Source organism: Pristiophorus japonicus, chromosome 4 (assembly GCF_044704955.1).
Source record: "Pristiophorus japonicus isolate sPriJap1 chromosome 4, sPriJap1.hap1, whole genome shotgun sequence".
Lineage (NCBI taxonomy): Eukaryota > Metazoa > Chordata > Chondrichthyes > Pristiophoridae > Pristiophorus > Pristiophorus japonicus.
Window position 1 is genome coordinate 111,836,439 of NC_091980.1, and position 15,858 is coordinate 111,852,296.

The window sequence follows — 15,858 nt, forward strand, 5'->3', positions numbered from 1 at the left end:
AATTTTATTCTGGATTTACCTTTTCCATACCATTTACTACCACGTATACCTCGACGAGAATACAGATTCCTTCTTTCCAGGATGAGAAGTCCTAGGGGGCTAAATTGGATAAGGCCCGGAATCCGGCATGGGGATCTCAATGTGCAATCTGCTCATGCCCATTGAAAGTAATGCAGGCAGCACGTGAAATTCATGCTGCCTGCTCATTAACAAGGTTGAAGCACTGAGCAGCACTAATTGCACTGCTGGTTGGCTCAGCACTCATCAGGGGGCCCAATATCGTGGGAAGTCTGCTCTGTATTTAAAGGTTGCCTGCAGAGTGAAAGGCTCTCTGCACTTCTTAAAAGGGAGGTGCTTGGTGAAAGAAGAACCCAATTCTGACTGGAGCTGCTCAAAGGGGCAGTTAGTAATGTCACTACCGGGAAGCACGAGAGGTCTTGGTGCAGGGGATCTGCAGAAGAAGACAGGTCCGTAAACCCACAGGGGTCACGAGGCCTTCCAGACACGCTGTTCGGAGGCAGTTGGAAGTGATCGTTGAAGCGGTCTGAGCCACCAGTCTTTCCCACAGGATCTAGATCCAGTACCAGAAGATGTTTAATGACCGCACACGAGTCATTAAAGTGAGTAAATGCAAATTTAAATGTCATATCCTACCAACTGCACCACTAGCCTCACACACTGCTCAATGCACCACACCCTCAACACTCACCTATCAACAATTTCGACCAATCACAACTCATAAATCAAAATCATAGCTTTACCTCACCCTTACACACTTACCACTGTTGCAAGACTCACACCCACATCTCGCACCTTGCACAAAATACCAGCTCTTCAACTATAACTGGCACATCACCTGAACACGCTGCAGGCCAAGGTGGTGCATAACTGGCGCAAGCAGGAGCTAACAGGTGTGGACAAACACACTGCAGAACATAACTCAGATGGAGGAGACGGTTGTAGAGATAATTGGAGGGACTGTCACTGAGGCTGTGGTGATCGGCGAGGTGAAAGCATTGATGATGACGGTATGCTCATTCATAATCCTTTTTCTCAAACCCACTTACCACTCATCCCATAATTTTTTCTCGATTAGAAGCTGCTAATGGTGTAAGCCACCAGCCCAGCCTGTGCAAGAAGAAGTAGAGGAGGAGAACCATAGAGAAGAAGAGCCACAATCATTCGATCTGACACCAGCACCACAAAATGGCACTGCTCAAACTTTAGAGGTTAGTATAGAGGCAGGATCTGCATGTGGTGAGTCACCGAGAATGACTGAGCTGCTACCAGGCCAGGGGGAAGTGTAGCGCAGGTGCCAGCTCCCAATAGGGTGAGGTCACACACACGTTCTGCTGCAGAGAACTCCGATGAGACTTCGATGGGGCGGCCTTCAGAAGAAGAGTGATGGGTACGCACACAAATGATTGGTGCAATGGCAGGCCTGCCAGAGAGCCTCTTGTCACTGTCGGGGAGCCTGGAGGAGTCCGGCTCCAACTTTGCGCAGGGCTGCACTCGGAGCTTGGAGCCCATGATTTCCAAGATGGAAGTGATGGGAAACTCCACTAAAGCACTTGTGGACCCAACCATGATGCTGGGAGTGATGGGTGATGCTGCAGCTTCCATTGCAGCAAAAGCAGAAGCGACCCAACGTCTGCAGTGGAAGCTTCTGTCATGCAGGCTTAACTTGCTGCCATGCAAGCTCAGACAGCTCGTATGCAGGCTTAGCTTGCTGCCATCGTGGCTGGGCTTAAGATTGTGGAAAGAGGTTTGCAGGGTGTCGCAGCAGTGCAACAATCTGTCCTCCATCACATGGCTAGGTGTGCTGAGGCGCCGCCCTGACGACTTTCAGTGGCTCCATGGAGCTCGAACCTGCTGTCCTCTCTCTCGTACTTCCACCACTGATACTCCGCCAGTGCCATTGTAGCTCCTGTCAGCCAGCCAAGCAGCCCAGACTGCAGCAGCCCATGTGGAAGTGGTGCAGTCTACGGTTGGGCCTTTTAGACCCAGAGCTACGCGAGATCATCTATCCTGCAAGGCCATCATCAGTGTCCCACATGGAAAGTCAGCAGCCTTCCACCAACCAAGCTGCTGCCACTGGGGTAGCACTTCGCAGCTGCACGAGAACAGGCAAAGGCACACAAAAGACGTACACTAAGGGAAATCAAAAGGTTTATTAGTTGACTTTGTAATGTAATATTAGAATTCATAATTTATAAATTTTATTTGGGAAGTTTGTTGCTAAGGAGGGAAGTGTTGTGCAACCGGGCTCTGGGGTTTCATTCAGGGAAACCGGAGTCTGATGATGCACTCATGGACGGCCCTTCAGGAATGGGGATTTACATGCTGCCTGTTCCCCTTCTCCTCCTCCTCCTTCTCAGGTGGCCACAGAACCTGTGGTGGCAAGGGCTGAGCGCTCATGATGGCCAAGTTGTGGAGGATGCAGCAGACCACCATGAATTGGGACACCCACTCCGGTGAGTACACAGCAAGTGGTCAAGGCAGTGGATCCTCTGCTTGAGCTCCCCGATGGTCTGCTCAATGACATTCCTTGTGACAGCATGGTTCTCATTATGTGAGTGTTGGCAGCTCAGCCCCGAGAAGCAACGTTCCCCAACCCATCCTAGGAGGAAACATCACCAGAGGAGAGGGAATATAAAGAGGAGCCTCCACACACAGGGTGCAGCACGAGCAGCTCATACAGTGCGACGAAGGCAAAGCGGGCAACAAATCGGATGTCACGGCATCCCAGGTAACTGATTGGTTGGCGCCTCATGGCCGAGGAGTGGCACAGCGAGGACCAGCAGCGGGGTCATGGCCCAGGAGTGGCACAACATGGACCAGCAGTGGGGTCATGGCCCAGGAGTGGCACAGCATGGACCAGCAGCGGGGTCATGGCCCAGGAGCAGCACAGCATGGAGCAGCAGCGAGGTCATGGCCCAGGAGTGGCACAACATGGACCAGCAGCGGGGTCATGACCAAGGAGTGGCACAACATGGACCAGCAGCGGGGTCATGGCCCAGCAGTGGCACAGCGAGGACCAGCAGCGGGGTCATGGCCCAGGAGCAGCACAGCATGGACCAGCAGCGGGGTCATGGCCCAGGAGCAGCACAGCATGGACCAGCAGCGGGGTCATGGCCCAGGAGCAGCACAGCATGGACCAGCAGCGGGGTCATGGCCCAGGAGCAGCACAGCATGGACCAGCAGCAGGGTCATGGCCCAGGAGCGGCACAGCATGGACCAGCAGCGGGGTCATGGCCCAGTAGCAGCACAGCATGGACCAGCAGCGGGGTCATGGCCCAGGAGCGGCACAACATGGACCAGCAGCGGGGTCATGGCCCAGGAGCGGCACAGCATGGACCATCAGCGGAATCATGGCCCAGGAGCAGCACAGCATGGACCAGCAGCGGGGTCATGGCCCAGGAGCGGCACAGCATGGACCAGCAGCGGGGTCATGGCCCAGGAGTGGCACAGCATGGACCAGCAGTGGGGTCATGGCCCAGGAGCAGCACAGCATGGACCAGCAGCGGGGTCATGGCCCAGGAGCAGCACAGCATGGACCAGCAGCGGGGTCATGGCGCAGGAGTGGCACATCATGGACCAGTAGCGGGGTCATGGCCCAGGAGCAGCACAGCATGGACCAGCAGCGGGGTCATGGCCCAAGAGAGGCACAGCGAGGACCAGCAGTGGGGTCATGGCCCAGGAGCAGCACAGCATGGACCAGCAGCGGGATCATGGCCCAGGAGCAGCACAGCATGGACCAGCAGCGGGGTCATGGCCCAGGAGCAGCACAGCATGGACCAGCAGCGGGGTCATGGCCCAGGAGCAGCACAGCATGGACCAGCAGCGGGGTCATGGCCCAGGAGCAGCACAGCATGGACCAGCAGTGGGGTCATGGCCCAGGAGCGGCACAGCATAGACCAGCAGCAGGGTCATGGCGCAGGAGTGGCACAGCATGGACCAGCAGCGGGGTCATGGCCCAGGAGCAGCACAGCATGGACCAGCAGCGGGGTCATGGCCCAGGAGCAGCACAGCATGGACCAGCAGCGGGGTCATGGCCCAGGAACGGCACAGCATGGACCAGCAGCGGGGTCATGGCCCAGGAGTGGCACAGCGAGGACCAGCAGCGGGGTCATGGCCCAGGAGCAGCACAGCATGGACCAGCAGCGGGGTCATGGCCCAGGAGCAGCACAGCATGGACCAGCAGCAGGGTCATGGCCCAGGAGCAGCACAGCATGGACCAGCAGCGGGGTCATGGCCCAGGAGCAGCACAGCATGGACCAGCAGTGGGGTCATGGCCCAGGAGCGGCACAGCATAGACCAGCAGCAGGGTCATGGCGCAGGAGTGGCACAGCATGGACCAGCAGCGGGGTCATGGCCCAGGAGCAGCACAGCATGGACCAGCAGCGGGGTCATGGCCCAGGAGCAGCACAGCATGGACAGCAGCGGGGTCATGGCCCAGGAACGGCACAGCATGGACCAGCAGCGGGGTCATGGCCCAGGAGCAGCACAGCATGGACCAGCAGCGGGGTCATGGCCCAGGAGCGGCACAGCGAGGACCAGCAGCGGGGTCATGGCCCAGGAGCAGCACAGCGATGACCAGCAGTGGGGTCATGGCCCAGGAGCAGCACAATATGGACCAGCAGCGCGGTCATGGCCCAGGAGCAGCACAGCATGGGCCAGCAGCGGGGTCATGGCCCAGGAGCAGCACAGCATGAAGTGGCAGCGTGGTCATGGCCCAGGAGCAGCACAGCATGGACCAGCAGTGGGGTCATGGCCCAGGAGCGGCACAGCATGGACCAGCAGCGGGGTCATGGCCCAGGAGCAGCGCAGCATGGACCAGCAGCGGTATCATGGCCCAGGAAGAGCACAGCATGGACCAGCAGCGGGGTCATGGCCCAGGAGCAGCTCAGCATGGACCAGCAGCGGGGTCATGGTCCAGGAGCAGCACAGCATGGACCAGCAGCGGGGTCTTGGCCCAGGAGCGGCACAGCATGGAGCAGCAGCGGGGTCATGGCCCAGGAGTGGCACAGCATGGACCAGCAGCGGGGTCATGACCCAGGAGTGGCACAATATGGACCAGCAGTGGGGTCATGGCCCAGGAGTGGCACAGCATGGACCAGCAGCGGGGTCATGGCCCAGGAGCAGCACAGCGAGGACCAGCAGTGGGGTCATGGTCCAGGAGCAGCACAGCGAGGACCAGCTGCGGGGTCATGGCCCAGGAGCAGCACAGCGAGGACCAGCAGCGGGGTCATGGCCCAGGAGCAGCTCAGCGAGGCACAGCAGCGGGGTCATGGCCCAGGAGCTGCACAGCATGGACCAGCAGCGGGGTCATGGCCCAGGAGCGGCACAGCATGGACCAGCAGCGGGGTCATGGCCCAGGAGTGGCACAGCGAGGACCAGCAGCGGGGTCATGGCCCAGGAGCAGCACAGCGAGGACCAGCAGCAGGGTCATGGCCCAGGAGCAGCACAATATGGACCAGCAGCGCGGTCATGGCCCAGGAGCAGCACAGCATGGAGCAGCAGCAGGGTCATGGCCCAGGAGCAGCACAGCATGGGCCAGCAGCGGGGTCATGGCCCAGGAGCAGCACAGCATGAAGTGGCAGCGTGGTCATGGCCCAGGAGCAGCACAGCATGGACCAGCAGTGGGGTCATGGCCCAGGAGCGGCACAGCATGGACCAGCAGCGGGGTCATGGCCCAGGAGCAGCGCAGCATGGACCAGCAGCGGAATCATGGCCCAGGAAGAGCACAGCATGGACCAGCAGCGGGGTCATGGCCCAGGAGCAGCTCAGCATGGACCAGCAGCGGGGTCATGGTCCAGGAGCAGCACAGCATGGACCAGCAGCGGGGTTATGGCCCAGGAGAGGCACAGCATGGAGCAGCAGCGGGGTCATGGCCCAGGAGTGGCACAGCATGGACCAGCAGCGGGGTCATGACCCAGGAGTGGCACAACATGGACCAGCAGTGGGGTCATGGCCCAGGAGTGGCACAGCATGGACCAGCAGCGGGGTCATGGTCCAGGAGCAGCACAGCGAGGACCAGCTGCGGGGTCATGGCCCAGGAGCAGCACAGCAAGGACCAGCAGCGGGGTCATGGCCCAGGAGCAGCTCAGCGAGGCACAGCAGCGGGGTCATGGCCCAGGAGCTGCACAGCATGGACCAGCAGCGGGGTCATGGCCCAGGAGCGGCACAGCATGGACCAGCAGCGGGGTCATGGCCCAGGAGTGGCACAGCGAGGACCAGCAGCTGGGTCATGGCGCAGGAGTGGCACAGCGAGGACCAGCAGTGGGGTCATGGCCCAGGAGTGGCACAGCATGGACCAGCAGTGGGGTCGTGGCCCAGGAGTGGCACAGCATGGACCAGCAGCGGGGTCATGGCCCGGGAGTGGCACAGCATGGACCAGCAGCGGGGTCATGGCCCAGGAGTAGCACAGCATGGACCAGCAGCGGGGTCATGGCCCGGGAGTGGCACAGCATGGACCAGCAGCGGGGTCATGGCCCAGGAGCTGCACAGCATGGACCAGCAGCGGGGTCATGGCCCAGGAGCGGCACAGCATGGACCAGCAGCGGGGTCATGGCCCAGGAGTGGCACAGCGAGGACCAGCAGCTGGGTCATGGCGCAGGAGTGGCACAGCGAGGACCAGCAGTGGGGTCATGGCCCAGGAGTGGCACAGCATGGACCAGCAGTGGGGTCGTGGCCCAGGAGTGGCACAGCATGGACCAGCAGCGGGGTCATGGCCCGGGAGTGGCACAGCATGGACCAGCAGCGGGGTCATGGCCCAGGAGTAGCACAGCATGGACCAGCAGCGGGGTCATGGCCCAGGAGCAGCACAGCATGGACCAGCAGCGGGGTCATGGCCCAGGAGTGGCACAGCATGGACCAGCAGAGGGGTCATGGCCCAGGAGCAGCACAGCATGGACCAGCAGCGGGGTCATGTCCCACGAGCAGCACAGCATGGACCAGCAGCGGGGTCATGGCCCAGGATTGGCACAGCATGGGCCAGCAGCGGGGTCATGGCCCAGGAGCGGCACAGCATGGACCAGGAGCGGGGTCATGGCCCAGGAGTGGCACAGCGAGGACCAGCAGCGGGGTCATGGCCCAGGAGCAGCACAGCATGGACCAGCAGCGGGGTCATGGCCCAGGTGCAGCTCAGCATGGACCAGCAGCATGGTCATGGCCCAGGAGCAGCACAGCATGGACCAGCAGCGGGGTCATGGCCCAGGAGCGGCACAGCATGGACCAGCAGCGGGGTCATGGCCCAGGAGCGGCACAGCATGGAGCAGCAGCGGGGTCATGGCCCAGGAGCAGCACAGCATGAACCAGCAGCGGAGTCATGGCCCAGGAGGGGCACAGCATGAACCAGCAGCGGGGTCATGGCCCAGGAGCAGCACTGCATGGAGCAGCAGCGGGGTCATGGCCCAGGAGCAGCACAGCATGGACCAGCAGCGGGGTCATGGCCCAGGAGCGGCACAGCATGGACCAGCAGCGGGGTCATGGCCCAGGAGCAGCATAGCATGGACCAGCAGCGGCGTCATGGCCCAGGAGCAGCACAGCATGGACCAGCAGCGGGGTCATGGCCCAGGAGCAGCACAGCATGGACCAGCAGCCGGGTCATGGCCCAGTAGCAGCACAGCATGGACCAGCAGCGGGGTCATGGCCCAGGAGAGGCACATCATGGACCAGCAGCGGGGTCATGGCCCAGGAGCAGCACAGAATGGACCAGCAGCGGGGTCATGGACGAGGAGTGGCACAGCATGGACCAGCAGCGGGTTCATGGCCCAGGAGTGGCACATCATGGACCAGCAGCGCGGTCATGGCCCAGGAGAGGCACAGCATGGACCACCAGCGGTGTCATTGCCCAGGAGCAGCACAGCATGGACCAGCAGCGGGGTCTTGGCCCAGGAGCGGCACAGCATGGACCAGCAGCGGGGTCATGGCCCAGGAGAGGCACAGCATGGAGCAGCAGCGGGGTCATGGCCTAGGAGTGGCACAGCATGGACCAGCAGCGGGGTCATGGCCCAGGAGAGGCACAACAAGGACCAGCAGTGTGGTCATGGCCTAGGAGTGGCACAGCATGGACCAGCAGCGGGGTCATGGTCCAGGAGCAGCACAGCGAGGACCAGCTGCGGGGTCATGGCCCAGGAGCAGCACAGCGAGGACCAGCAGCGGGGTCATGGCCCAGGAGCAGCTCAGCGAGGCACAGCAGCGGGGTAATGGGCCAGGAGCTGCACAGCATGGACCAGCAGCGGGGTCATGGACCAGGAGCGGCACAGCATGGACCAGCAGCGGGGTCATGGCCCAGGAGCAGCACAGCGATGACCAGCAGCAGGGTCATGGCCCAGGAGCAGCACAATATGGACCAGCAGCGCGGTCATGGCCCAGGAGCAGCACAGCATGGAGCAGCACCAGGGTCATGGCCCAGGAGCAGCACAGCATGAAGTGGCAGCGTGGTCATGGCCCAGGAGCAGCACAGCATGGACCAGCAGTGGGGTCATGGCCCAGGAGCGGCACAGCATGGACCAGCAGCGGGGTCATGACCCAGGAGTGGCACAACAAGGACCAGCAGTGTGGTCATGGCCTAGGAGTGGCACAGCATGGACCAGCAGCGGGGTCATGGCCCAGGAGCAGTGCAGCATGGACCAGCAGCGGAATCATGGCCCAGGAAGAGCACAGCATGGACCAGCAGCGGGGTCATGGCCCAGGAGCAGCTCAGCATGGACCAGCAGCGGGGTCATGGTCCAGGAGCAGCACAGCATGGACCAGCAGCGGGGTCTTGGCCCAGGAGCGGCACAGCATGGACCAGCAGCGGGGTTATGGCCCAGGAGCGGCACAGCATGGAGCAGCAGCGGGGTCATGGCCCAGGAGTGGCACAGCATGGACCAGCAGCGGGGTCATGACCCAGGAGTGGCACAATATGGACCAGCAGTGGGGTCATGGCCCAGGAGTGGCACAGCATGGACCAGCAGCGGGGTCATGGCCCAGGAGCAGCACAGCGAGGACCAGCAGTGGGGTCATGGTCCAGGAGCAGCACAGCGAGGACCAGATGCGGGGTCATGGCCCAGGAGCAGCACAGCGAGGACCAGCAGCGGGGTCATGGCCCAGGAGCAGCTCAGCGAGGCACAGCAGCGGGGTCATGGCCCAGGAGCTGCACAGCATGGACCAGCAGCGGGGTCATGGCCCAGGAGCGGCACAGCATGGACCAGCAGCGGGGTCATGGCCCAGGAGCGGCACAGCGAGGACCAGCAGCGGGGTCATGGCCCAGGAGCAGCACAGCGAGGACCAGCAGCAGGGTCATGGCCCAGGAGCAGCACAATATGGACCAGCAGCGCGGTCATGGCCCAGGAGCAGCACAGCATGGGCCAGCAGCGGGGTCATGGCCCAGGAGCAGCACAGCATGAAGTGGCAGCGTGGTCATGGCCCAGGAGCAGCACAGCATGGACCAGCAGTGGGGTCATGGCCCAGGAGCGGCACAGCATGGACCAGCAGCGGGGTCATGGCCCAGGAGCAGCGCAGCATGGAGCAGCAGCGGAATCATGGCCCAGGAAGAGCACAGCATGGACCAGCAGCGGGGTCATGGCCCAGGAGCGGCACAGCATGGACCAGCAGCGGGGTCATGGCCCAGGAGTGGCACAGCGAGGACCAGCAGCTGGGTCATGGCGCAGGAGTGGCACAGCGAGGACCAGCAGTGGGGTCATGGCCCAGGAGTGGCACAGCATGGACCAGCAGTGGGGTCGTGGCCCAGGAGTGGCACAGCATGGACCAGCAGCGGGGTCATGGCCCGGGAGTGGCACAGCATGGACCAGCAGCGGGGTCATGGCCCAGGAGTAGCACAGCATGGACCAGCAGCGGGGTTATGGCCCGGGAGTGGCACAGCATGGACCAGCAGCGGGGTCATGGCCCAGGAGCTGCTCAGCATGGACCAGCAGCGGGGTCATGGCCCAGGAGCGGCACAGCATGGACCAGCAGCGGGGTCATGGCCCAGGAGTGGCACAGCGAGGACCAGCAGCTGGGTCATGGCGCAGGAGTGGCACAGCGAGGACCAGCAGTGGGGTCATGGCCCAGGAGTGGCACAGCATGGACCAGCAGTGGGGTCATGGCCCGGGAGTGGCACAGCATGGACCAGCAGCGGGGTCATGGCCCAGGAGTAGCACAGCATGGACCAGCAGCGGGGTCATGGCCCAGGAGCAGCACAGCATGGACCAGCAGCGGGGTCATGGCCCAGGAGTGGCACAGCATGGACCAGCAGAGGGGTCATGGCCCAGGAGCAGCACAGCATGGACCAGCAGCGGGGTCATGTCCCACGAGCAGCACAGCATGGACCAGCAGCGGGGTCATGGCCCAGGATTGGCACAGCATGGGCCAGCAGCGGGGTCATGGCCCAGGAGCGGCACAGCATGGACCAGGAGCGGGGTCATGGCCCAGGAGTGGCACAGCGAGGACCAGCAGCGGGGTCATGGCCCAGGAGCAGCACAGCATGGACCAGCAGCGGGGTCATGGCCCAGGTGCAGCTCAGCATGGACCAGCAGCATGGTCATGGCCCAGGAGCAGCACAGCATGGACCAGCAGCGGGGTCATGGCCCAGGAGCGGCACAGCATGGACCAGCAGCGGGGTCATGGCCCAGGAGCGGCACAGCATGGAGCAGCAGCGGGGTCATGGCCCAGGAGCAGCACAGCATGAACCAGCAGCGGGGTCATGGCCCAGGAGGGGCACAGCATGAACCAGCAGCGGGGTCATGGCCCAGGAGCAGCACTGCATGGAGCAGCAGCGAGGTCATGGCCCAGGAGCAGCACAGCATGGACCAGCAGCGGGGTCATGGCCCAGGAGCGGCACAGCATGGACCAGCAGCGGGGTCATGGCCCAGGAGCAGCATAGCATGGACCAGCAGCGGCGTCATGGCCCAGGAGCAGCACAGCATGGACCAGCAGCGGGGTCATGGCCCAGGAGCAGCACAGCATGGACCAGCAGCCGGGTCATGGCCCAGTAGCAGCACAGCATGGACCAGCAGCGGGGTCATGGCCCAGGAGAGGCACATCATGGACCAGCAGCGGGGTCATGGCCCAGGAGCAGCACAGAATGGACCAGCAGCGGGGTCATGGACGAGGAGTGGCACAGCATGGACCAGCAGCGGGTTCATGGCCCAGGAGTGGCACACCATGGACCAGCAGCGCGGTCATGGCCCAGGAGAGGCACAGCATGGACCAGCAGTGGGGTCATGGCCCAGGAGCTGCACAGCATGGACCACCAGCGGTGTCATGGCCCAGGAGCAGCACAGCATGGACCAGCAGCGGGGTCTTGGCCCAGGAGCGGCACAGCATGGACCAGCAGCGGGGTCATGGCCCAGGAGAGGCACAGCATGGAGCAGCAGCGGGGTCATGGCCCAGGAGTGGCACAGCATGGACCAGCAGCGGGGTCATGACCCAGGAGTGGCACAACATGGACCAGCAGTGGGGTCATGGCCCAGGAGTGGCACAACATGGACCAGCAGTGGGGTCATGGTCCAGGAGCAGCACAGCCAGGACCAGCTGCGGGGTCATGGCCCAGGAGCAGCACAGCGAGGACCAGCAGCGGGGTCATGGCCCAGGAGCAGCTCAGCGAGGCACAGCAGCGGGGTCATGGCCCAGGAGCTGCACAGCATGGACCAGCAGCGGGGTCATGGCCCAGGAGCGGCACAGCATGGACCAGCAGCGGGGTCATGGCCCAGGAGTGGCACAGCGAGGACCAGCAGCTGGGTCATGGCGCAGGAGTGGCACAGCGAGGACCAGCAGTGGGGTCATGGCCCAGGAGTGGCACAGCATGGACCAGCAGTGGGGTCGTGGCCCAGGAGTGGCACAGCATGGACCAGCAGCGGGGTCATGGCCCGGGAGTGGCACAGCATGGACCAGCAGCGGGGTCATGGCCCAGGAGCGGCACAGCATGGACCAGCAGCGGGGTCATGGCCCAGGAGCGGCACAGCATGGACCAGCAGCGGGGTCATGGCCCAGGAGTGGCACAGCGAGGACCAGCAGCTGGGTCATGGCGCAGGAGTGGCACAGCGAGGACCAGCAGCGGGGTCATGGCCCAGGAGTAGCACAGCATGGACCAGCAGCGGGGTCATGGCCCAGGAGCAGCACAGCATGGACCAGCAGCGGGGTCATGGCCCAGGAGTGGCACAGCATGGACCAGCAGAGGGGTCATGGCCCAGTAGCAGCACAGCATGGACCAGCAGCGGGGTCATGGCCCAGGAGCAGCACAGCATGGACCAGCAGCGGGGTCATGGCCCAGGAGTGGCACAGCATGGACCAGCAGAGGGGTCATGGCCCAGTAGCAGCACAGCATGGACCAGCAGCGGGGTCATGTCCCACGAGCAGCACAGCATGGACCAGCAGCGGGGTCATGGCCCAGGAGTGGCACAGCATGTGCCAGCAGCGGGGTCATGGCCCAGGAGCGGCACAGCATGGACCAGGAGCGGGGTCATGGCCCAGGAGTGGCACAGCGAGGACCAGCAGCGGGGTCATGGCCCAGGAGCAGCACAGCATGGACCAGCAGCGGGGTCATGGCCCAGGTGCAGCTCAGCATGGACCAGCAGCATGGTCATGGCCCAGGAGCAGCACAGCATGGACCAGCAGCGGGGTCATGGCCCAGGAGCGGCACAGCATGGACCAGCAGCGGGGTCATGGCCCAGGAGCGGCACAGCATGGAGCAGCAGCGGGGTCATGGCCCAGGAGCAGCACAGCATGAACCAGCAGCGGGGTCATGTCCCAGGAGGGGCACAGCATGAACCAGCAGCGGGGTCATGGCCCAGGAGCAGCACTGCATGGAGCAGCAGCGGGGTCATGGCCCAGGAGCAGCACAGCATGGACCAGCAGCGGGGTCATGGCCCAGGAGCGGCACATCATGGACCAGCAGCGCGATCATGGCCCAGGAGAGGCACAGCATGGACCAGCAGTGGGGTCTTGGCCCAGGAGCGGCACAGCATGGACCAGCAGCGGGGTCATGGCCCAGGAGCGGCACAGCATGGACCAGCAGCGGGGTCATGGCCCAGGAGCAGCACAGCATGGACCAGCAGCGGGGTCTTGGCCCAGGAGCGGCACAGCATGGACCAGCAGCGGGGTCATGGCCCAGGAGAGGCACAGCATGGAGCAGCAGCGGGGTCATGGCCCAGGAGCGGCACAGCATGGACCAGCAGCGGGGTCATGGCCCAGGAGCTGCACAGCATGGACCAGCAGCGGGGTCATGGCCCAGGAGCGGCACAGCATGGACCAGCAGCGGGGTCATGGCCCAGGAGCGGCACAGCATGGAGCAGCAGCGGGGCCATGGTCCAGGAGCAGCACAGCATGACCCAGCAGCGGGGTCATGGCCCAGGAGTGGCACAGCATGAACCAGCAGCGGGGTCATGGCCCAGGAGCAGCACAGCATGGAGCAGCAGCGGGGTCATGGCTCAGGAGCAGCACAGCATGAACCAGCAGCGGGGTCATGGCCCAGGAGCGGCACAGCGAGGACCAGCAGCGGGGTCATGGACCAGCAGCGGGTTCATGGCCCAGGAGCAGCACAGCATGGACCAGCAGCGGGGTCATGGCCCAGGAGCGGCTCAGCGAGGCACAGCAGCGGGGTCATGGCCCAGGAGCTGCACAGCATGGACCAACAGCGGGGTCATGGCCCAGGAGCAGCACAGCATGGACCAGCAGCGGGTTGATGGCCCAGGAGCGGCACAGCATGGACCAGCAGCGGGGTCATGGCCCAGGAGCAGCACAGCATGGACCAGCAGCGGGGTCATGGCCCAGGAGCGGCACAGCATGGACCAGCAGCGGGGTCATGGCCCAGGAGCAGCATAGCATGGACCAGCAGCGGCGTCATGGCCCAGGAGTAGCACAGCATGGACCAGCAGCCGGGTCATGGCCCAGTAGCAGCACAGCATGGACCAGCAGCGGGGTCATGGCCCAGGAGCGGCACAGCATGGACCAGCAGCGGGGTCATGGCCCAGGAGCAGCATAGCATGGACCAGCAGCGGCGTCATGGCCCAGGAGCAGCACAGCATGGACCAGCAGCGGGGTCATGGCCCAGGAGCAGCACAGCAAGGACCAGCAGCCGGGTCATGGCCCAGTAGCAGCACAGCATGGACCAGCAGCGGGGTCATGGCCCAGGAGAGGCACATCATGGACCAGCAGCGGGGTCATGGCCCAGGAGCAGCACAGAATGGACCAGCAGCGGGGTCATGGACGAGGAGTGGCACAGCATGGACCAGCAGCGGGTTCATGGCCCAGGAGTGGCACATCATGGACCAGCAGCGCGGTCATGGTCCAGGAGAGGCACAGCATGGACCAGCAGTGGGGTCATGGCCCAGGAGCTGCACAGCATGGACCACCAGCGGTGTCATGGCCCAGGAGCAGCACAGCATGGACCAGCAGCGGGGTCTTGGCCCAGGAGCGGCACAGCATGGACCAGCAGCGGGGTCATGGCCCAGGAGAGGCACAGCATGGAGCAGCAGCGGGGTCATGGCCCAGGAGTGGCACAGCATGGACCAGCAGCGGGGTCATGGCCCAGGAGCAGCACAGCATGGACCAGCAGCGGGGTCATGGCCCAGGAGCGGCACAGCATGGACCAGCAGCGGGGTCATGGCCCAGGAGGGGCACAGCATGAACCAGCAGCGGGGTCATGGCCCAGGAGCAGCACTGCATGGAGCAGCAGCGGGGTCATGGCCCAGGAGCAGCACAGCATGGACCAGCAGCGGGGTCATGGCCCAGGAGCGGCACAGCATGGACCAGCAGCGGGGTCATGGCCCAGGAGCAGCATAGCATGGACCAGCAGCGGCGTCATGGCCCAGGAGCAGCACAGCATGGACCAGCAGCGGGGTCATGGCCCAGGAGCAGCACAGCATGGACCAGCAGCCGGGTCATGGCCCAGTAGCAGCACAGCATGGACCAGCAGCGGGGTCATGGCCCAGGAGAGGCACATCATGGACCAGCAGCGGGGTCATGGCCCAGGAGCAGCACAGAATGGACCAGCAGCGGGGTCATGGACGAGGAGCGGCACAGCATGGACCAGCAGCGGGTTCATGGCCCAGGAGTGGCACATCATGGACCAGCAGCGCGGTCATGGCCCAGGAGAGGCACAGCATGGACCAGCAGTGGGGTCATGGCCCAGGAGTTGCACAGCATGGACCACCAGCGGTGTCATGGCCCAGGAGTAGCACAGCATGGACCAGCAGCGGGGTCTTGGCCCAGGAGCGGCACAGCATGGACCAGCAGCGGGGTCATGGCCCAGGAGAGGCACAGCATGGAGCGGCAGCGGGGTAATGGCCCAGGAGCGGCACAGCATGGACCAGCAGCGGGGTCATGGCCCAGGAGTGGCACAACATGGACCAGCAGCGGGGTCATGACCCAGGAGTGGCACAACATGGACCAGCAGTGGGGTCATGGCCCAGGAGTGGCACAGCATGGACCAGCAGCGGGGTCATGGCCCAGGAGCAGCACAGCGAGGACCAGCAGTGGGGTCATGGTCCAGGAGCAGCACAGCGAGGACCAGCAGCGGGGTCATGGCCCAGGAGCAGCACAGCGAGGACCAGCAGCGGGGTCATGGCCCAGGAGCAGCACAGCATGGACCAGCAGTGGGGTCATGGCCCAGGAGTGGCACAGCATGGACCAGCAGCGGGGTCATGGCCCAGGAGCGGCACAGCATGGACCAGCAGCGGGGTCATGGCCCAGGAGCAGCACAGCATGGACCAGCAGCGGGGTCATGGCCCAGGAGTGGCACAGCATGGACCAGCAGCGGGGTCATGGCCCAGGAGCAGCAAAGCATGGACCAGCAGCGGGGTCATGGCCCAGGAGCGGCACAGCATGGACCAGCAGCGGGGTCATGGCCCAGGAGCGGCACAGCATGGAGCA